Source organism: Arachis ipaensis, chromosome B10, assembly GCF_059453495.1.
Source record: "Arachis ipaensis isolate K30076 ecotype BB chromosome B10, ASM5945349v1, whole genome shotgun sequence".
NCBI classification, from domain to species: domain Eukaryota; kingdom Viridiplantae; phylum Streptophyta; class Magnoliopsida; order Fabales; family Fabaceae; genus Arachis; species Arachis ipaensis.
In genome coordinates, this window is record NC_142435.1 from 24,496,081 (window position 1) to 24,519,436 (window position 23,356).

The window sequence follows — 23,356 nt, forward strand, 5'->3', positions numbered from 1 at the left end:
GACGGAGGCTCCAAGCTTCGCCGCCACCGTCCCCTTCCTCCCACCCCCACTGCCCGCGTCCTTTCCCTTCTCTCTCCCCTTCCACACACGCGTTCTTTTATTTTTTTAATTTTATAATTTTTTATTAAAATAGGGGTAGTTTAGGAATAAAATTAAAAATTTTATTAAAAAAGACGATTTTAATACGAAAAAAATGTTAAGGATGATTTTAAACTCAAAATTATGTTGGAGACGGTTTCGATTCTGACTTTCAATGTTAGAGACCAAAACAATACTTATCCCTTATTATTATGATTAGTATATTATTATTTGTTTATAATAGTGGGTATGAAATGAAAATAATTTATTATTATTTTTTAATAATAATACTGTTTAATAATTTATTATTATTTTTTAGTGATTTATTATTATTTTTTATGATAATAATAATAATACTGTTTAGTAAACGGTATTTTTTTAACAATGTTTAATTAAAAAATTATTATTTTTTAATAATTTATTAATATTTTCTAATAATAAGTAATACTGTTTATTAATAGAATACCGTTTAGGATAATGATAATATAATAAATTATTATTATTGTTATATTTGAGTAATTATTATTATGATTAGTATATTATTATTTGTTTATAATACTGATTATGATAGTGAGAATAATTAATTATTATTTTTTAATAATTAATAATATTTTTTTATAATTTATTATTAATTTTTAGTGATTTATTATTATTTTTTATTCATGATAATGATAATAATACGGTTTAGTAAACAACATTTTTTTAACACTGTTTAGTAAAAAAACTTATTAATTTTAATAATTAACTAATATTTTCTAATAATAAATAATATTGTTATCTTTACTGTCATGATTATCTTTTTTTTCAATCTATATCCCCCAACTCATCAACATTGACTTCCTTGTCGATCGCGCTCAACTTTGACTATTGTTCAAATTTAACGTACAGTTTTATCATCGGTACGTAAAATTGGGTTTGTTGATAAATACACAACATCTGCTGCATACTGGCATCGTCAATGATGGGCATTATTTGAAACTGTATCAGCCCACCAAATACTTGCACAGAATTCATGTAATGTGACTTTGAATGTTATTACAAAGCCCATTTTGTAACTCGACAAAACTCATGGTACATGAAATAGCAAATGACAACAGACATTCACAAACAAAAGTCACTCCTTTATGTGTGTTTTGGTATAACCTCACCGTTATAATACACTCGCAAATTTACAATATTTTTCATAACTTCAACCTCACCTAATCTGACTTTTTTGACACACATAACTGCCAAAGAAACTAAGAACTACAACATATGTGCAAGAAAGAAGAATAAAATGAGTAGAAGTGGAGGGAAGTCTGAAGTCACTTGAGTGAGTCTTGCTTCGTATTTATAGGCAAGTTTCTTGATTAAAATATTTTTTTCTGCACAAAACGCAACCTGCGTTTTTGGTTTTCCAAAAAAAAAAATCTGACACCTCAAAAATCGCAGCCTACATTTTGCGTTTACCAAAAAAATTGACATAAAAAGCAAAACGCAAGCTGCGTTTTGTTATTCCAAAAAAAAAAAAAACAGCCCATCACAAAATGCAGACTGCGTTTGCAAAACGAAAATAAAAATTTTTTTAAAAGCTTTCAAAAATCCAAAATGCAAGCTGCGTTTCGTTATTTTTCAAAACAAAAAAAAAAGTGGGGACAAAAGCAAAACGTAATTTACGTTTTGGACTGACACTATAGCAGTGAAAATTCTGTCTATATATCCATTTCATTGCACAACTCCAATGTGTTTTTCATAACAAAAAAATCAGCCCATAAACGCTGCCTCTTATATAAAAGTACAGAAAATGAATCCTCTTCATTTTTTTAACACTTGAGAGAATAAAATGTGATCTTTTATTTTTAATTTTATAAATGAGACCAAAAATAAATAATAGAGAACAATAAAGAATGAGATTAAATATTAGATACCATCCATTTTTTTTACGAGAGAGGATCCACTCCCAAAAAAACACGCGGTCCAAATACCCATTCAAAGAATTTCAACCTGCGCTTCCAAACAACACCGCTGTTTTTCAAAAAAAAAAAATCCAAATACTTAATCATCATTACCAACAACAAACGTCACATTAATTACCGCATCAGAACTTAGACCATCTCCAATAAGGAACTCATTTCAGTTCCTATTTATGGCTCACTTGTTATAAAAAGTAACTCCACATCAGCTTTTGCGTCATAAATAGTAATTAGGAACTCAAAGTATCTCTTTCTTCTCCATTAGGAGAAACTAACTTTAGTCCTTATTGTGACTCCACTTAATTAATTAATTAAAATTAATATAGTTACTATATTTTTTGTAATAATATTATTAAAATTTATAAATTCAAAAATAAATTGAATATTTTTTTAGAGAAATTGATAGTACACTACAAAACTTTCCTCTCCTAATTGAAGTAATTAATATAAATTATTAATTGAATAAATATATAATTATTTAATATAATTAATTATTATAATTATTAATAAATTAAATATAATTTAATTAATTATTATTTAAATGATTTTATTAGATAAATAATATAAATTAAATTAAATAAAAATATAATTATTTAATATAATTATTTATTAATTATGAATTTATATAATTATTTATTTTTATAATAACTTGCCTTGTGGCAAGTTATTATTGGATGATAAAAGTCCCTGCTTAGAGGGACTCTCTTCCCTTAGAAATCACGCACGAACTCATTTTTTTTTCTTCTCTAATGGTGGGCCTCTACTTTTGTCAGAAACAGGGACTCATATTTTGGCCATTGGAGATGCTCTTAGACCATCTCTAGTAGAAAACTCATCCCAGTTCCTATTTATGGCCCACCTGTCATAAAAAGTAACTCCACATCAGCTTTTGCGTCATAAACAGTAAATAGGAACTCAAAACATCTCTCTCTTCTCCATTAGGAGGAACTAACTTTAGTCCCTGTTGTGGTTCCACTTAATTAATTAATTAAAATAATTAAAATTAATATAGCTATTATTTTTTTCAATAATATTATTTAAATTTATAAATTAAAAAATAATTTACTATTAAAAGATATTAATATTAAAAAAATCATATATAACAATAATACACAATATATAATTCGGGATTACATTAATTTGTAAAATTACTTAATACAAAAAAACATAGTTAAATTTTATAGTTAACAACAAACATTATAAAATTGTTATATGTGTTCAATTAAATTCTCTTTTAACTATCTATGCCGCTGTCTATTTAATTATTATAATTATTAATTAATTTAAACTAATTTATAAAATTATTTAATATAAAAAAATATAATTAAACTAATTTACAAAATTAATTAACATACATATAATATGTATGTAATATATATTTTAATTTATTTATATGTAATATTTTTTAATTCATTTATATGTAATAGCCGCCATTATAATATATATGCATACAATACAATTATCATTTTATATATATGTTTTAACTTTTTTTTATTGACATTCCACATGTCAAATTTTTGTTGGAGGCTGAGAGTCCCTCTGAGCAGGAACTCTCTTCATCGATCCATATGAAGGAACTCATTTGAGTTCACATTCTAACGGGCAAAAGTGCCCTTATGTCAGAGGAGGAACTTAGAATAATTACCATTGGAGTTGCTCTTAAGACCATCTCCAGTAGAAAACTCATCCTAATTCCTAGTTATGGCCCACCTGTCATAAAAAGTAACTCCACATCAGCTTTTGCGTCATAAACAGTAAATAGGAACTCAATGTAACACCCTAATTATCAGAAGTCACGCTTCCGGCTACGCTACTCTGATAGCAAGAAGTATTACGACTACTTTACTTACTAAATAATAAAATAGGAGCCTGTGACTCGACACTGTATCGCTGAATTCTTCGAAAACCAGAAATAAATACTTTATCTTAAGAAAAATACAAGCAGGCATAGATTCATATACAAGACTCCTTACATAATAACTCAATATATTATACATATAAAACATACAATTCCTATCCTTCTTACAAACTTGTAATAACAAAGACGAGGGAAGAAAATAATCTAATTATTACAGCAACATATATAAACCAAACGCAGTATAACTCTCCATAATGCTTGCTCATTTGGTTCCTGAAAAGGTAAAGCTGTAGGGAGGTGAGAACCTAACCACACGGTCTAACCATGGAATTTCAAAGTTGTCATAAGAAGATATTTAATAAGAAAACTGTTCTCAAGCTCAGTGATTATCATTGCCTTATGAATCTTTTAAAACCCATAGAAAATCGTTCAAAACTTTTTCAAAGAAACAATGTTTAATCTTTCAGAAATCCAAAACCTTTCCTTTCTTATAAGAAAATATCAATCAGAAACCAACCACGCAATCAAACAACACTATCATTAATTCAGCACCAAAGTTCATTCTCAAATGTAGCACGCCAGGACAAACACAGGCAAGACAGACAAGGAAAGCACAAGTAGGTAGCAGTTACAGCAAATAGTTCAAGTAGCAGTTAAGAACAGTTTAGCAATTAGGCAAACCAAAACAAGTTCAAACCCAAGCAAAGCATACAAATGCATATGATGCATGCCTGTCCTATAGCTGGTGAGGCTCATCTGTCGGTTATCCAGCCAACCCGACAAGTCTGAATTGTCCTTAGACTGTCCCCCGACGTGCATCCCCAAGAGTCTATGCATAGCTTTTTCTCAAATAATCAATATTGTTCAATGGGGGTAACATTCCTGGGAATTTATATAGTGCTCGGTCACACTTACGTCGTAGGGTCAATAGAGTATCGAGTTTTCAACCTGGTACACGTGGTGGCAAGCCATGGTACTTTACCCAGGGAACCTCGTATCTCAGATAATTCAAATTCATAAGCCATACGAATAATTCAAAGTTCATATCTCAACATTTCTCAACATTCTTAACATCATAATCATTCATCAATCCAAATCTCATTTCCAAATTCATTCAAAAACCATATTTCAAAGAAAATCCTCGTCATCCTCTTTCCATTCCATTCATTAACAATCCCAATTCAAAACATAATTCTTTCTTTGACAAATAAATCAATCTTAAAACATATCATGTTTAAAAACAAATCTTTTTAATTAATTATTTCAAATAAAACTTCCAATTTTATAAAATTTCGGAAGCATTTCCTCTAAAACTCGGACACTGCCACCCTTTCCGGGTCCTAACCAAACAATTCTCAAACCTTCTCTAAATCTCAAACATTTTCCAAAGTTAAACTAGTTTCAATATTAAATTATTTTCAAATTAAATCAATGCCAGTAATAAATCTCTTTTTAAAATCAAACCAACTCAAATACTAAATCATTTGTAAAATAAGACTAACTTAAAATCAAGCCGCTTTCAAAATTAATTCATTGTCATATCTCAAATTATTTCCAAAATTGATTCATTTACAGTATTAAATTAACTCCAAATCAAGAAAGACCACTTTTCGTAACATTCAACCCAATGACTTTACAAATTAAGTTTTTATCAACAACCATGCATCTTTCAGCAATCAGTAATTCAATCCAACAAACAGCCACATCCATAAGACAAACATATTCACAGAGACATTTTTTTTTCACATGAATATCTATTTATAACAACTCTGTAATATAAATAAATTTTAAGAAAAATCCTACCTCGATTTAGTCAAAGCTCAGTAGTTAAACGCGTCGATTCCTCTTTTATTTATTTTCAAGTTTACAGCAGCAGCAGCAACCTTGTTTATTTTCAAGCAATATCAACAGCGGCATCAAGAATAGCAGCAACAACACTTTTCTGACATAAATTGGAATTTAACGCGAAATTGATATTGAGCGGAACTAGAACAAAATTAGTAATGGAATATTATGGTAAATTGAAACAGAACCAAATAATCTCACCACGAGAAACAAAGCAGCAGCGACCCTCTGAACCAATCAGGCAGCAGCTCCGGCAATTACCTCTAGTGACGACGGCTACCAGAAGCTCTGGTGGTTCAACGACAACCTTAATTTCAACGCGCAAATACCGGAACTCGAACCTACGATACCAACATCTCAGAATCTCTAACAGATTATAACAGAACACTGATCTCAAAGGGTTTTGGAAACAAAACGCTTACCAAGAAGACGGGTTCCGGCGGCGGCGTGGAGCTCCGGCGATGTAGCAGCAAGCATAAACGGCGGCGGGCAGATCGGCGAGGGCGGCCATCCTTCCAACAGCGGCGGCAGAACGCGAACAACCTTCCTTTCCCCGCATACTCTCTCTCTCTCCTCGGCTCCACCATGGATGACGGTGACTCTGGCTTGCGGTGAGGACGACATCGGCGACCTTAACCATGGTAGCAGTGACTCCTCCCCTGCGCGCGCTTTGCTCCTCCCTTGCATGGCTCTGGTTCGCGCTCCTCTTCCTCTATCAGCGACACACGACGGCGCGGATGCATCGGTGGCAGCAACGGCTTCAGCCGCGACGAGGAGCGGCGGAACAGCCCACCAGCTCCGGCGCGTCTTCCTCGTTCCCCCGGCGCTCTTCCCTCTCTTTCTCTCTGCTTTCTTGGATCTCACCCTCTCTCCCCTCTTTCCCCTGTTTCCATTTCCCTTCTCTTTTTCTTTCTTAATTCATTCTGAAGCTGTTTCTTTTTGGGAAAAGGGGGTGTGGCGGTGGTGGCTAGGGTTAATAGGTTTAGTTTGGGAATTTTGTTTTTATTTTGGGTAGTTTAGGTATATTCAATAAAATTAGGGGTATAGAGTATTAATTAAAAATCTAATTAAATTTTGAAAATTATTTTAAAATATCATTTGTTGTATTAAAATACTAATTGGTTTGAAATCAAATTCTTTAATTGAATTTATAAGATAATAAGATTAATTTTCTTTATTCCTAAAACTTGAAGTATTAAATCATAGAAATATCAATTATTTGAATTAAATCACATAAAAAATTTTATCATTCCGTAACTACTAATTTTGTAATTTAAATATAGAAAATAATTCAATAATTATAAAATTAGGTAAAATTCTAATTAATTATCAAAACCTGATTTAGTTTTTGATTTAATTAACTTTAATAAAATAATTTCTGAGAATAAAATTTCTAATAAATAATGAATTGAAATTAATTCATAATAAGATTTATTTGAAAATTCTGGGTCTTACACTCAAAGCATCTCTCTCTTCTCCATTAAGAGGAACTAACTTTAGTTCCTGTTGTGGTCTCACTTAATTAATTAATTAAAATACTTGAAATTAATGTAATTAATTTTTTCAACAATGTAATTTAAATATTTAAATTTAAAAATAATTCACTATTAGAGAATTTTGATTTCGTAAACTTGGAAGAAGATGAAGAAGAGTAGTAGAGAGTGTGAGAATAGAAGTGTATCTAAGTCGTATATATAGAGTAACAAAATAGAGGTAAGTCTCAAAGTGGTCCCTAAAGTTACCCTCGAGGCTCATAGTGATCCCTGAAGTTAAAAAGTACTCATATTCATCCCTGAAGTTGTACTTCGGGACTCAGACTCGTCCTTCCGGCCAATTTCGTCCAGCTGGCGCAATCGGAAAACTGACTTGGACTTGTTGGTAACAAGCTGTCAGCACAACGGCTAGTTGACGTGGCAACATAAACTGTTTTGACTCAATTTGGTCCCAAATTGAGGTTAAAAATCCTAATCCCCAATTGACTATCATCTCCTCTCCTCTCCATTGCACCAGAGGTGACTCTTCTCTGTTGCTTCTCCTACGGTGTCTTCTCCATCTTCAAAAACCACACGTTATGGCTAGCGCGAGCAACGCAGTTGGGAGCTCCAACAACCCACGATCATTTGAAAGCATCATGAGGAGAATGAATAGAAACAGAGATTCGCGTTTTAGAGCAGATAACAGGATATAAAAAATTACAAATAACATTAACGGGATATGAACTTCTGTAAAATTTCTCGTGTATCATTTATTTGGGCATAAATTATCCGGTGGGTTTGCTCATTGTATGTATTGTGGTGAATGCGGGAGAACACAATTAATTTGTTGTGTACCATAATTACGACATTTCAGTCTTCTATTAATCAGAATCATTATGAAAGTGTAAGTTACTATTTCCCTTCTAACATTGGTTACATGCTTTATTCTAATGTATATGTAGCTTGAAAAAACTTGACCAGTAAGATGATTTTGACAAAAGGACATGATTTCATCAAATAGAATTATGTTTATGAAATAGTTCTAATCCATTTTGATTTTCATATTAAATTTATTGTTAAACAGTTTTCCTTAGACGTTGATTGTGGTGTGTTTTACACCTACATATGCATTTATGTTGAACTAGATCTTTCTATACTAATGCAAGATTGTTACATCTCTATGCCTTAAAAGATTAAAACAATTGGTGATGTCATATTTGTATGCGTTTTTGGTTAGCTTGTAGCTTTTATCAGTGGAAAACTGTACATGAAAAGCATTAGAATTTTCTTGCTAACGTGTTAATGATTTGATTTGTGATGTGAAATTATGCAGATTGAATGTGCTATTGCTATAAAACTTTTGTCCAAACAGTCCAACGAATGCAGTTCTGATATTGCAAAGGTAATGGTTTCATCAAATTTCAAAGAGCCTGTTCTATGATATGATTATATTGTAAATATAAGATTGCACGGAGGGTATCACGGAAGATTTTTAAGAGGATGTATTTCCCTGCTTATGCTTGTTGCAGCCATTTTTGTGACCTAACAGAGTCCTGTAGTTTTTATGAGAGGAACAGAAAAGGTATCCGGTAGAAAAATCCAAGAAAGATATGTGGTTTACGTTTAAAGACATAAGATATAGAGCTTAAATGACAACTATGGCATAGTCAAATACTAAAAACTCAAAAGAAACACCAGAAAACAAAAGACATAGAAGAAGAGAGGTTCATAAATTGAGTCATAGAAAGGGAATGGAAGAGAGGAACAAACAGAAAAAGAAAAAAAAAGAAAACTAATGTTTTGTAACAAAACAGTCTCGAAAAGAGAGGAAAAGTTTGAAAAGCAAAACCACTTGGAGTGAGGAGGGCCAACTGCGGCGGAAGCAATGCTGTGGCGAAGCTGCCGCGACGGCTTCTTGGCGGGTTCAAAATCTGCCACGCCATTTCGTCATGGCGCTGCCATGACTGCAATTTAGAAAAAAGCAGCCTTTTTGCATTAATATTTCTCCGAGCAGGCGAGCCCTCCTTGATGAGTGTTTTCTCTATTTATTTTCATTTTCTAGTTTAATGTCTATTTTGTTCATTAGTTGGCACTTGTTGGAGGAAATTTTCTCTGATAAAGACAACAAATTTAAAATGTTCTTATCCTGATGTATATTGTCTTCTGCTTGGAACATCCAGAAACTTGTATATTGCCTTGCATTGCTTCCGAAATCAAAAGAAGATGAAGAAAGCTGGTCTGTGATGCTGCAGAAGCTCTTGGTTTTGACAATAGATAAATTAAATTTTTCCTTTCAAGAGAAGAGAGTCAATTGGGGATTAGGGTTTTTAACTTTAATTTGGGGACCAAATTGAGTCAAAACAGTTTATGTCGCCACGTCAGCTAGCCGTTGTGCTGACAGCGTGTCACCAACGAGTCCAAGTCAGCTTTTCAGTTGCGCCAGCTGGACGAAATTGGCCGAAAGGATGAGTCTGAGTCCCGGAGTGCAACTTTAGGGATGAATATGAATAATTTTTAACTTCAGAGATCACTATGGGGTTCGAAGGTAATTTTAGAGACCATGTTGAGGCTTACCTCTAACAAAATATTAATTTATTAATAATAACGGTAACATAATAACGGCTAGTTTCTAACGGCTATTTTTACAACGGCTAGTTTTGCAACGGCTAAATTAATATAATAATATTTAATATTAATTATGATATAAATAATTAATATAAATTATTAATTAAATAAAAATTTAATTATTTAATCTATTTAATTATTATAATTATTAATAAATTAATTATAATTTAATTACTTAATTAATTATTATTTAATTATATAATATAATTATTTAATTAATTAACATAATTATTTAATTAATTAATATTTTATACATTTATTTATTTTTTATTTAACTTGTCATTTGGCAAGTGTAGATTGGCTAATGGGAGTCCCCATTCAGAGGGACTCCCTCGTCTTGAAATGCGTAAAGGAACTCAAGTGAGTTCCACTCCAACGCTCCAACTTTCTTTTCTCTCTGACAAAACAGTAGCAGAGCTCCAAAATTTTGCCCGTTGGAGATACTCTAAGACCATCTCCAGTAGAAAACTTATCCCAATTCCTGTTTATGACCCACCTGTCATAAAAAGTAATTTCACATGAGCTTTTGCGTCATAAACAGTAAATAGGAATTCAAAGCATCTCTCTCTTCTCTATTAAGAGGAACTAACTTTAGTCCCTGTTGTGGTCCCACTTAATTAATTAATTAAAATACTTAAAATTAATGTAATTAATTTTTTTCAATAATTTAATTTAAATTTATAAATTTGAAAATAATTTACTATTAAAAGATATTAATATTAAATAAATTCATATATAACAATAATACACAATATATAATTCGGGGTTACACTAATTTGTAAAATTACTTAATACAAAAAAAAAAAAACATAATTAAGCTTTATAGTTGACGACAAGCATTGTGAAATTGCCATATGTGTTCAATCAAGTCCTCTTTCAATTGTCTATGCTGCTGCCTATTTCGAAGTTGGGCATTTCTTTGGAGAAATTGATGGTATGGTGCAAAATCTTCTTCCCCCAGCTGAGGTTGTGATAAGCCATTTTTGACATCATCATACTCTAAGCCTTGAGCAAAATTTCCTGTATAAGTGTCTCTTTCATCTTCAACAATCATATTATGCAATATAATACAAGCTCTCATTATGTTGGCAAGCTTCTTCTTTTCCCAAAAACGAGCTGGACCACGTATAATTGCAAAGCGTGCTTGCAACACACCGAATGCTCGCTCCACATCTTTTCTTTGCCCTTCTTGGTATTGTGCAAATAACTTGCGTTTCTCCCCTTGTGGCTTTGAGATTGATTTGACAAATGTGGCCTATTCAGGATAAATACCATTTGTTAAATAGTATCCCATAGTATAATTATTACCATTAATGGTATAATTTACCTCCGGAGCACGGTCATTTAGAATATCATCGAATACTGGAGAACGATCTAACACGTTGATATCGTTATTTGAACCAGAAACTCCAAAAAACGCATGCCATATCCAAAGGTCTGAAGATGCTACAACCTCAAGTACTATAGTTGCAACCCCACGATAACCACTCATGTACATACCTTTCCACGCCTTTGGACAATTTTTCCATTGCCAATGCATGCAGTCAATGCTACCCAACATGCCAGGGAAGCCACGACCCTCTGCCATTTGTAGTAGGCGTTGTACGTCATTTGGATTGGATTTTCGCAAGTATTCATCCTCGAAGACCGAATTGACACCTTCAACAAATTTTTCCAAGCATTCAATTATAGTGCTCTCGCCTATGCGCACATAATCATCAACAGCATCAACTGCTACGCCATATGCTAACATCCGTATCGAATCGGTACATTTCTGGAGTGGCGACAAGTCTCTTCTTCCAGTTGCATCAATCCTCTGTTGGAAATACGGATAGACGTTTGAGAGAGCATCTACTATCCGAAAGAACACATGTCTTCTCATTCGAAATCTCCGTCGGAAAATGTCAGCATTATACACCGGTTCATCTGCAAAGTAATCTTGGAAAAGGCGATCATGTCCTGCTTCTCGATCTCTGTTGATCCATCTACGAGTAATTGGGATAAAGCTTCTATCGATATCTTCTTCTTCTGAATCTTCGAGTAAACACTCATCCATCCAATTATCTATGAGTGTGTTATCTTGCCGTCTTCTTTTGCCATACAAAGTCTCATTAAACATATCATCAAAATTTCTAGCCATATCTAGAAATGTAATTTTTAGTTCTCTTTTGAGGTGAGAAACAAGAGTTGAAGTGGAGTTACAGAGTCATTGATAGTTGATATTTATAAGTGTGTCTGCAATAAGTACCTTAACGGCTAGTTTTGCAACGGCTACTGATAAACCACTATTTTATGGTTTATATTGTGTTTAATTGTGTGGTTTTATCATGATCCTTACCCACTTATTCATTAATTTTGCATGCATTTATATTTCTTTCCTTAAATTATTACATGATTGAAAACTGCTTCCTAGAGACTTTTAATTATGCATTTTAATTCTCCTTTATTCCATTCGATGCCGTGATCTGTGTGTTAAGCATTTCAGGCTTTATAGGGCATGAATGAGTTGGAGATTGGAAAGGAAGCTAGCAAAAATAGAAGGAACACAAGAAATTGAGGAGATAACCAGCGAGAAGTGACGCGGCCGCATGGCTCACGCGACTGCCCGGAAGAGGAGAAATCGCAGTGACGCGGCCGCATGGCTCACGCGACCGCGCGGAATGGAAAAGCACAAGCGACGCGGAGGTGTGGATGACGCGATCGCGTGGCAGGGAAAAACGTGAATGACGCGTCCGCATGGATGACGCGATCGCGTGACATGCGCGATCTGCATAATCTGCAGAATTCGCTGGGGGCGATTTTGGACCCTATTTTGACCCAGTTTTCGGCCCAGAACAGCAGACTAGAGCCAGAGAACATGCAGAAACCAACTACAACATTCATTCTACACAGTTTTAGTTTTAGATCTAGTTTCTACTCCTCCCCTAGGTTTTCTCTCTACACATTCATAGTTCTTAGGATTTTAATTTTCTCTTGCTTTTGCATTGGGATATTGAGAAGAGTTATTACCTCATCAAGACTTCGTCATTCTAGTTCATTTTCTTTACTTGGCTTTACTCTTCCATGTCCTTTGCTTTGTTTAATTTTACCATTGGAATATTTTTAGGATTATTTAATACAAGGATCACTTTTATTTTTAATTGACTATTTTGATTTTTATTTTCAATGTCTTTCTTTAATTCCTTTTCATATGCTATGAATTTTACATTCACAATGAGCGAGTAGTTCCCTAACTTGATGGGAAATTGATTGAAAGGAACCCTTGAGTTGGAAGGCTTGAAAGAAAAATTGTAATTGGGTTTATGGTTGGATTGCCTTCTAGTCAATAACACCAATCTCTTTTAATTAAGTGGATTGCAACTTGTGAACAGACGTATCATTCCAACTTCTTTGACTTTCCCTTACCTAGTAAAGGATAACTAAACAGGACAACTTTTAATTGTCAATTAATCTTGAGAGTATTCCAACAATAACAGGGATTCCAACTAATCAACTCCCAATCAAGGCCTTTATTTACATTATTCAAATTCTCCAATTTAATTTCCTGCTTACTCAATTCAAACCTTTTTGAAAACCTCTGATTAATAAAATAGCACACTTTTCTGCAACTCGTTGGGAGACGACCTGGGATTCATACTCCCAGTATTTTAATTTCAATTTTCTGTGACACCTTTTTAAATTGATAAGCGGATTTCTGGCGAATTAAGAACTATACTTGCAACGTATATATTTTAACAATTTTTAATTCGCTAATTTCTGCTCGCATCAATTTTTGGCGCCGTTGCCGGGGAGTTGCAATAGAGTGCTAAAGTTATTAATTAGAATTTATTTATTTGCATTTTATTTTATTTTGCTACTATGAGCTGCATGTTTCTTTCGTCAAATGACGCGTTTACTTCCTGATCCAAGCTTGCCAATATTCGATCCTGAAATTGAAAGGACTATTTCACGAATAAGGTAAGCTCGGCGTCGGTTAGTCCTCTCTGAGGGCGGATCTGAAACGTCAGTTGAAGAAGAAACCAGTCCCGTTCTACTGATTCGGTTGATTCACGTGCAGACGACATGGCAGAACCTAGGAGAATTACTATCCAGATGGAAGGAGCCCCTGATTTTACAATGCAACCGTTTCAAGCGCATCACCCAGCGGTGGCTACAGATTTTGAAATAAAGACTGCACTGCTCAATTTGATGTCCAAGTTTTATGGCTTACCTGCTCAAGAGCCTATCAAGCACCTGAGAGATTTCCAAGCAGCCTGTTCTACTGTCAGGCGTGATGGTGCAGATGAAACTTCAATTTTGCTGAAAGCTTTCCCGTTTTCTCTTGAGGGAAAAGCAAGAGAGTGGTACTACACTCAACCCCTAGCAAATGTATCCAACTGGGATACACTCAGAAAAGAATTTTTGGAAAAATTTTTTCCATCTGAAGTTACTGATAAACTGAGGAAAGACATTTCCACGATTGTTCAAGATGACAACGAGACTCTCTTTGAATACTGGGAGCGCTTCAATAATCTTCTGGAAGCATGCCCCCACCACAGGATTGACAAGATAGTGTTACTCAGCTATATCACACAGGGCATGAGGCCCCAAGATAAGACCACATTGGAAAGTGCTAGCAATGGCTCTATGAAGAAGTACAAGACCACTGATAGGCATGGCAATTGATCAGCGACTTAGCTGAATCTACTAGGAACCACAGGCAGAAATAAGGCCGTTCAAAAGCCGTTGCAGAAGTATCCTCTAGCAGAGAGACTTCTGCTCTAGCTCAGAGTATCTGTGAAATGACCAACTTGCTGAAGCAGATGCAATTAAATCAACAACAAGTTCAGTAAGCTCAACCTTCTCCAGCACAGCAAAGCCAACAGTTAGTCCCACAGAGAGTCTGTGGAATTTGTGCTGATTATAGCCATTATACTGATGAATACCCGCAGCTCCAGCAAGAAGACAACATGGTGGCATCCACCCATAACTTCTATGACCGCCCCAACCAAGGGTAAAATCAAGGTGGAAATTAGAACCATGGATGGCAGGATAATTCTAACCAGAATTGGAGGGACAACAATAACAGAGGAGGCAGAGATAATCAGGGAAATCAGAGGTGGAATAATAACAACAACAGGCAGCAGAATCAACCTTACAGAGTACCTCACTTGAGGCAATCCCAAGGACCACAGAATACCCAACAGCAGACCTCTCAATTTACTCATCATTCTTCATCTTCTAATGAAGAGTTACTACAATCTTTTGAGCAGAGACAACAGACCATGGAAAATAACATTATGAATAACATTAATGCCAGTCTGAATGGCCTAGCCTCTACTTTGCAAGCTCTTGTCTCACAGATTGGATCAATGCAAAATTCCAGTAACCAACCTTCAAGCTCCACTGGGATCCCCTCTCAACCATTACCCAATCCAAAGGGAGGCATTAATGCCATCACCCTGAGGTCCGGAACCACACTGTAGGAGAGGAATCAGGAGGAGCCAAGCTCACCAGAACACGCCTCAGCTGAAGAGGTAGTAGAGATAGAAGATGTTGAAAAGGAAGAGGACATACAGGACATAGCTAAAAAAGAAGAAGCTCAACCACAAGAGGAAGCACCAAAAGGCACAGACACTGCAGAAAACACCACTCCCATTCCATTTCCACAACTTGCAAGGAAGCACAGGAAGCAGCTAGAACCCGATCCCAAAATGGTAGAAATATTCAAAAAGGTTGAGGTAACTGTTCCTCTTTTTTATGTTATTCAACAGGTACCTAAATATGCAAAGTTTCTAAAAGATTTATGTATACATAAAGACAAAATTAATGAATTAGAAACTATTCCTTTGGGTAGTTCCATATCTGCTTTAATGGGAGGATTACCTGAAAAGTGTAGTGACCCAGGTCCTTGTATAGTTAGTTGTACTATTGGTGGTGTAGTAATTTATGATTGCATGTGTGATTTAGGAGCATGTGTTAGTATAATGCCTTTGTCTATATATGATATTTTGAGGCTTCCTCCCTTAAAAAGGTCGGCAGCTCGTTTTGTGTTAGCAGATAAAAGCATTATTATAGTGGCTGGAGTTGCTGAAGATGTTTTAGTGAACATTAAAGGGCTTACATTCCCCACTAATTTTTATATCTTGGAGATGCCCCATAATGACTCAGATAAGCCATCATCAATCCTACTTGGAAGACCATTCCTGAAGACATCAAAATTCAAATTAGATGCTTTTTCAGGAACATACTCTTTTGAAATAGATGGCCGAATAGTAATCTTCAATCTGAATAAAGTCATTGACAATTCTCCAGAAGATCATTCCATCTTTCAGTGTGATGTCATAGATGAAACTGTACCTGAAGTTCACAAGGATGAGTTAGAAAAGAGGAACACTGGACAAGGTCCAAGTGTGGGGACCCTCTTGACAATGAGGGCACTTCGGCATTTTCACAAGCTCCAGACAATCCAGAACCTGCCCATGATCAGAAGTTGGAATTAAAACCCCTCCCTCCACATCTCAAATATGCTTATCTTGAAGATGAGCAGAAGTTTCCAGTTATCATTGCAAGGAAACTCACTTCACAACAAGAAGAGCAGTTACTTGATGTACTGAGGAGGCATAAGAAGGCAATTGGGTGGAGTTTGGCATACATAGTAGGCATCAACCCTCAAGTATGTGAGCACAGAATATTTTTAGAAGAGGGAGCAAGACCAGTCCGTCAACCCCAAAGAAGATTGAATCCCACTATCTTGGAAGTTGTCAAAAAGGAAGTGACCAGATTGTTGGAAGCAGGTATCATCTATCCTATTTCAGACAGTGAATGGGTTAGCCCAGTACAAGTGGTGCCCAAGAAGTCTGGAGTCACTACAGTGAAGAATGAGCATGGAGAGCTCATAGCAACTAGAGTTTAGAACGCTTGGAGAGTCTGCATTGATTACAGGCGTCTCAACCAAGCCACCCGTAAGGATCACTACCCACTTCCATTCATTGATCAAATGCTGGATCGCCTGTCAGGTAAATCACATTATTGCTTTTTAGATGGTTACACAGGTTATTTCCATATTCATATAGCTCCTGAGGATCAGGAAAAGACCACTTTTACATGTCCTTTTGGGACTTATGCTTACAGAAGAATGCCCTTTGGCTTGTGCAATGCACCAGCTACTTTCCAAAGGTGCATGATGAGTCTTTTCTCTGATCTTATTGAGGACTGTATGGAGGTTTTTATGGACGATTTTAGCGTTTATGGTGATTCTTTTAGCCTTTGCTTAGATGGATTATCTAGAGTATTAGATAGATGTGTTAATACAAACCTTGTATTAAATTTTGAAAAATGTCATTTTATGGTAAAACAATGGATTGTATTAGGACATGTGGTATCTAATAATGGAATTTCTGTAGACCCAGCAAAGGTGAATGTTATTTCTAGTTTACCTTACCGCTCCTCTGTGAGGGAGGTCCGTTCGTTCCTTGGCCATGCAGGTTTTTACAGGATATTCATAAAGGACTTCAGTAAGGTAGCACTCCCCTTGTCCAGATTACTACAGAAAGATATTGAGTTCGAGTTCAGTGAAGATTGCAAACAAGCGTTTGATAAGCTGAAGACCGCCCTGACTCAAGCTCCAATTGTGAGAGGACCAGACTGGAGCCAGCCATTTGAAATCATGTGCGATGCTTCCAACCATGCAGTAGGAGCAGCGCTAGCTCAGCGTGAAGGTAAGGATCCTTTTGTTATTGCTTATGCATCTAAGACTTTAGACACTGCCCAGTCCAATTATACTACTACTGAGAAAGAGCTTCTTGCTATTGTTTTTGCTCTGGATAAATTCCGAGCTTATTTACTTGGTACTAGAGTAGTAGTATATTCGGACCATGCAGCTTTAAAGTATCTATTATCTAAAAAGGAGTCCAAACCAAGGCTTATACATTGGATACTGCTATTACAAGAATTTGATTTAGAAATAAAGGATAGGAGTGGTAACCAGAATTTAGTGGCAGACCACTTGAGTCGCCTTGAGCACATTAAGGATGATTCTACCCCTATAAATGATAATTTCCCATTTGATAACCTGCAAGCAGTATCTGAGGTATTCCCTTGGTATGTACCTGTAGCTAATTATCTAGTTAGCCGCACATTTCCTCCAAACTTTTCTAAGCATCAAAGAGACAAGCTGAAAAGCGAGTCTGAATATTATATATGGGATGACCCATATTTATGGAGATGTGGCGCTGATCAGGTAATTAGACGTTGTGTGTCTCAATCAGAATTCCAGTCATTTTAGAGGCCTATCACTCATCTGAGACTGGAGGACATTTTGGCCCTCAACGAACAGCTAGAAAGATCTTAGACTGTGGATTCTGGTGGCCTGCTCTTTTTAGAGACGCTGCTGAGTTTTGTAAATCTTGTCTCCCATGCCAAAAATTTGGTAATATATCCAGGAGGGATGAAATGCCTCAACAAATTATGCTTTTCTGTGAAATTTTTTATGTTTGGGGCATTGACTTCATGGGTCCATTTCCAAATTCTAATGGTTATTTTTATATATTGTTAGCTGTGGATTACGTTTCCAAATGGGTGGAAGCAATTCCTACCCGCACTGATGATGCTAACACTGTTGTTTCCTTTGTGAGAAACCATATTATTTGCCGCTTTGGATCACCACGAGAAATCGTGAGCGATCAAGGCACCCATTTTTATAACAGGAGACTAACAGGGTTAATGAAGAAGCATGGGATAATTCATAAGGTCGCAACAGCATACCATCCTCAGACCAATGGGCAAGCCGAGGTGTCAAACAGAGAAATAAAACGTATCTTGCAGAAGATAGTCAAACCTCAAAGAAAAGACTGGAGCACCAGGCTACAAGATGCACTCTGGGCATATAGAACAGCATACAAAACACCCATTGGGATGAGTCCTTTCCGCTTAGTTTACGGAAAAGCTTGCCATCTCCCAGTTGAAGTAGAGCACAGAGCCTTTTAGGCAGTCAAGGAGTGCGATATGGGAATTGAGAAAGCCGGAGCTGAAAGGAAATTGCAACTGCAAGAACTGGAGAGCCTTCGCCTAGAAGCTTATGAGAACTCAAGACTATACAAGGAGAAGATGAAGGCTGTACATGATCAGCACATCAAGAGAAAAGAGTTCCAACCTGGGGATTTGGTCCTCCTTTACAAATCTCGACTGAGGCTCATGCCAGGTAAGTTGAGATCAAGATGGGAAGGTCTATACAGAGTAGAGAAGGCCGAACCGTACGGAGTTTATCACCTAAGTCATCCTTCAAGTTCTGAACTTTTCAAAGTTAATGGACAACGCCTGAAGCTATACCATGGCGAGAAGATGCAGAAAAACAAGGAGCTTGAGATCTTCCTCTTGGAAGATCCCCACATAGCAGAAGATTGAGCTAGTGGAGCGTCCAACTTACGGACGTTAAAGCAAAGTGCTAGGTGGGAGACAACCCACCATGGTATGATCGTTCTTTTCTTTATTTTTAGTATTTCATATTCAATAACTCTTCTCTTTATCAGTACTTTCGTGCATCTGCATCTGCATATTTAAAAAAAATGCCACGCGATGCGTCCGCGTCGCAAGGAGATGGGAGAAAATAAAAACGAACAGAGAGCCACGCTGGAGCGTGGCTGGAAGCGTGTCAGTGGCACATATCGACCCCGCAATCGCGTCGCTGACGCGTCTGCGTCGTATGGGCATAATGGCCTCCCATGCGACCGCGTGACCCACGCAGCCGCGTGCCCTGATTTTCGACGTAAAAAGGGTGCACAACGAATTATTATGCGCGAGTGGTGCTGGATTGGTGCTGAACGCACAATTCTATCCACGCGGACGCATGGCTCACGCGTCCGCGTCGTTCCCTTCTGAAGCCCACTCACGCGATCGCATGCCCCACGCGATCGCGTCACCCCAAATTTGGCAAATATATCAATTCGAACAGAGAGTTGTGCAGGCACGAAGGTGCACTCGCACCAGACGCACAACATGGGTCACGCGACCGCGTGACCGACGCGACCGCGTCCCCTTACTTGAAGCGCAATCGCGCGAACGCGTGCCCCACGCGGCCGCGTCGCTTGCGCCGCACAGCTCAACCTAAATTGCCAAAATATCTTATCTTTCTCTTCCCCAAATCCTATTTTCTCTTTTCCCTCCTTATTTCTTCCTTCTCCCTTCTTCCTTCTATCTCCCTTTTCTCTCTCTCTCTCTCTTTCACCTCCATTAACAAGGTTTTATTTTCTTCTTCCCTCTTTCCTTTTCTATCATTCTTCTTATTTTATATGTTATTTTCTTTTCTTTCCTTTTTTCTTTTCATTATCCATATTTTCTTTCTTCTTCTTTCCTTTTTACATGGTGTTAGAATTTTATTTGAGTCATTATTCCTCATTATATGCTTGTGGATTATTGCACTTGTTTGACAATTATATATTAATTTTTAAAGGATTGCTTGCATGTTCACTTTAATACTTTCTATACCTTATCTACCATGCATGCTATGTGTTTGTGAAAAAGCCCATATGGCATTATGCACTTCTCTATGTTATTCTACTATTCACTGCTACTTTTCATAAACTCCATTTACTATTGTATTAATTGAAAATAATTGTCAATATAAACGTGATGGTTTGTTACGAGTGATGCTTGATCTATGCTACTCATGCCCTTTTCCGGCATGCCAATAAACACCTTGCATTCACTTGTCATTATATGCACTAGCTATTTTCTATTGATGACTTTTCACATGTACTCATGAGAATGTGTTAATGTCAGTTACCTCCTAATGTGCATCCATCACCGCCTTTTTCGTTCTCTTCCTTGCTATATATCTCTTTGAATTTAATTTACTTTCTCTTCCCTTTTCAGGATGGCCACCAAGAAAGGAAAAGAGAAAGCTACTCCCAAACCACCAACAAGAAGAGGAACTAAAAGAGCACTAGTGGCAGAGCCTTCTTCAACTGCTGTCAAGCCCTCAACCAAAAGAGTTAAGAGGATCATAAAGGTTGATGAAAAGGAGAAAGCCTTTCAAGCAAAGGACACTGCGCGATTTCCCAATCGCTACTGTGAGCAGATGTTCCCCATGCTGGCTGAAAGGAGCTACAACAACGAACACCTTCTTATCCTCCCGCCCAATATTGCTACTTTTGTTGAGCCGCAAATGGAACAAAGACAATGGGGTTTCCTACAGAGACAACCAAGGCAGGTCAATCTTTCTTGGGTAGTCGAGTTCTACTCTAACTTCTACCTGCCTACCCTGCAGTCTGTCTTTGTCCGTCAGACGCAAGTCCCCATTACAGAAGAGGCAATTCAAAAAGCTTTAGGTCTTCCCCCTATTCCAGAAGGATTGGACGCCTTCCAGGAAGCCGCACTCAAGCGCCAGATGTACCAATTCGACTGGGAAGCTGTTCTCAGAGTTATCGCACTACCTGGCAGCCGTTGGATCTACGGATACCATTGTACCCGCCCTAAGGGAATATCGGCTTCAGCACTTACCTTGGAGGCTCGCGTATGGGCACAGATCATGTCCCATTACATCTTTCCGAGCACTCACGAGTCCTCCTTCACTGCGGACATGGCCGTTCTACTATGGTGCATCCTTACAGACCAACCTCTGAATCTACCAAGACATATCCGGAATGCCATAGGACACGTCCAAATCGCAGGCAACTTACCTTTTCCCGCTTTGGTCTCAGATCTTGTCTCAGCAGTCGGAGTCTCCTACAGAGCTGGGGACACCAAAGCCATGCTTCCAGGGGATGATTAGTATGTCCCTAACGGAAAATACCTCAGACCTCCAGCAGCCACTACAAGCCTTCCTACTGCACCGGTTGAAGATATTCCTTCTTCAACACCACAAGCACCCACAACAGACGAACTGCTCCAGCAGATAATCGAAAGGTTGGATCGGCAAGAACAGAAAGCGAAGTTAAGAGAGCACCGTAACGAGCGCCGATTCAAACACCTCAAGGAGCTACTCAAGGGACACTTCAAGGACTCAGAAACCCCAGACTCCACTTCTTTTACCAGCACAGGGAGCCATGATGGTCCCGACTGTGGAGATACTGCTACCAGCCCACCCCTGTTCCTGACAGATGGCACCGAAGACGGTGCAAAGCCTTAAGTGTGGGGAGGTCGGTCAGTACCTGACTTCCGGAGGTAATTTCTCTTCCCTAGCACCAATAAATTAGGATATTTTAGTTAGATTTTCTTTCTTTTATAGAACAGGATAAATTGCATAGTAATAGGTTAGTTGCATGCATGCTCTACTTGATTATAAAGACAATAAGTTTCTTCTAAGACTCTATCTTTGGAACAAAATTTCAATGATTTTTAAAAATTTTTATGATAAATCTGCTTGAAGTTGTATTTGGAACATGATTTTTGAGCTAAAGAACACACAACCTGTGAAGATTTGAGCCTTTATGTATGGTTACATTATTTAACCATAATTATTTTATTCTTGTGTGTTTACTTCTCTATGATTGTAATCTATATTTTGTTTCATCCTATATATCCAATATTTATTATATTTGTATGCTTGCATATGATTGAGGCCATTATTTGTTTAAACTCACTTATCCAAATTAAGCCTACCCTTTTCAATTACCTTTGTTAACCACTTTGAGCCTTTAAATCCCGTTTGTTCTATATTTCACCACATTACTAGCCTTAAGCGGAAAAACAATTGTATATCCCAAATTGAATCTTTGGTTAGCTTAAGATAGAATTGTATGTGCTAGTTAAGTATGGGAAATTATGGGAACAAAAGTTATTAAGGGAATGTGTCATGATAATACAATGGGAATTTGGATACCTACTCATGTGAAACTATAAGAATTAAAAATCTATGTGCATTGATAAGCTATGTTTATTTTTATGTCTATATAAAAAAAATCAATAAATAAATAAGGAGACAAAATTACCCCAATGCTGAATTAAGAATTCAAAGATCAATGCACATATGATAAAATTAAAATAAAAAGTTGATACATGAGTATGGAATGTAAAAGGGAATTCTGGGTAGTTAGGTAGGAATTCTAAGGTTACACTAAATATATATAGGTTGGGTTAAAGTTTGGGTTAATTAAAGATTCAATTTATAAGCTCACTTAACCATATATATATCCCTACCTCTACCTTGGCCCCATTACAACCTTGGAAAGACCCCATGATGCTTGCATTGGTATATTAACTGTTGTTGATTGGTTAGGAGAAGAACAAAAGTTAGAAAGCATGATTAGAGAAGGATAGAGTGATTACCCTATACACTAGAGAGATTAGAGCGTACATACATCATCAGTGAGGGTTCAATGCTTGAATTTCCATGTTCCCTGCTTTCATGAGCTATCATCTTGCATTTTTATCTGTCTTACTGTATAATGATAGAATTAGTGGAATTTGATTTGTAATTATTTTGAAGAGCTTATTTACTTTTGATCAAGTGGGCAAGAATCATATAGTTGCATTCATATATAGGATTGCATTGCATTGCAGGAGTTTCTACATGTTCATACTTATTTATTTTATCTCCTTCAATT

At 36.5% G+C, this 23,356-nt stretch overlaps 1 pseudogene; it reads right to left on the minus strand.

The window, feature by feature from the left end:
- Window positions 1-10,653: 10,653 nt before the first annotated feature.
- Window positions 10,654-11,973, minus strand: LOC110267933 (uncharacterized; annotated as a pseudogene).
- Between the last annotated feature and the right edge of the window lie 11,383 nt (window positions 11,974-23,356).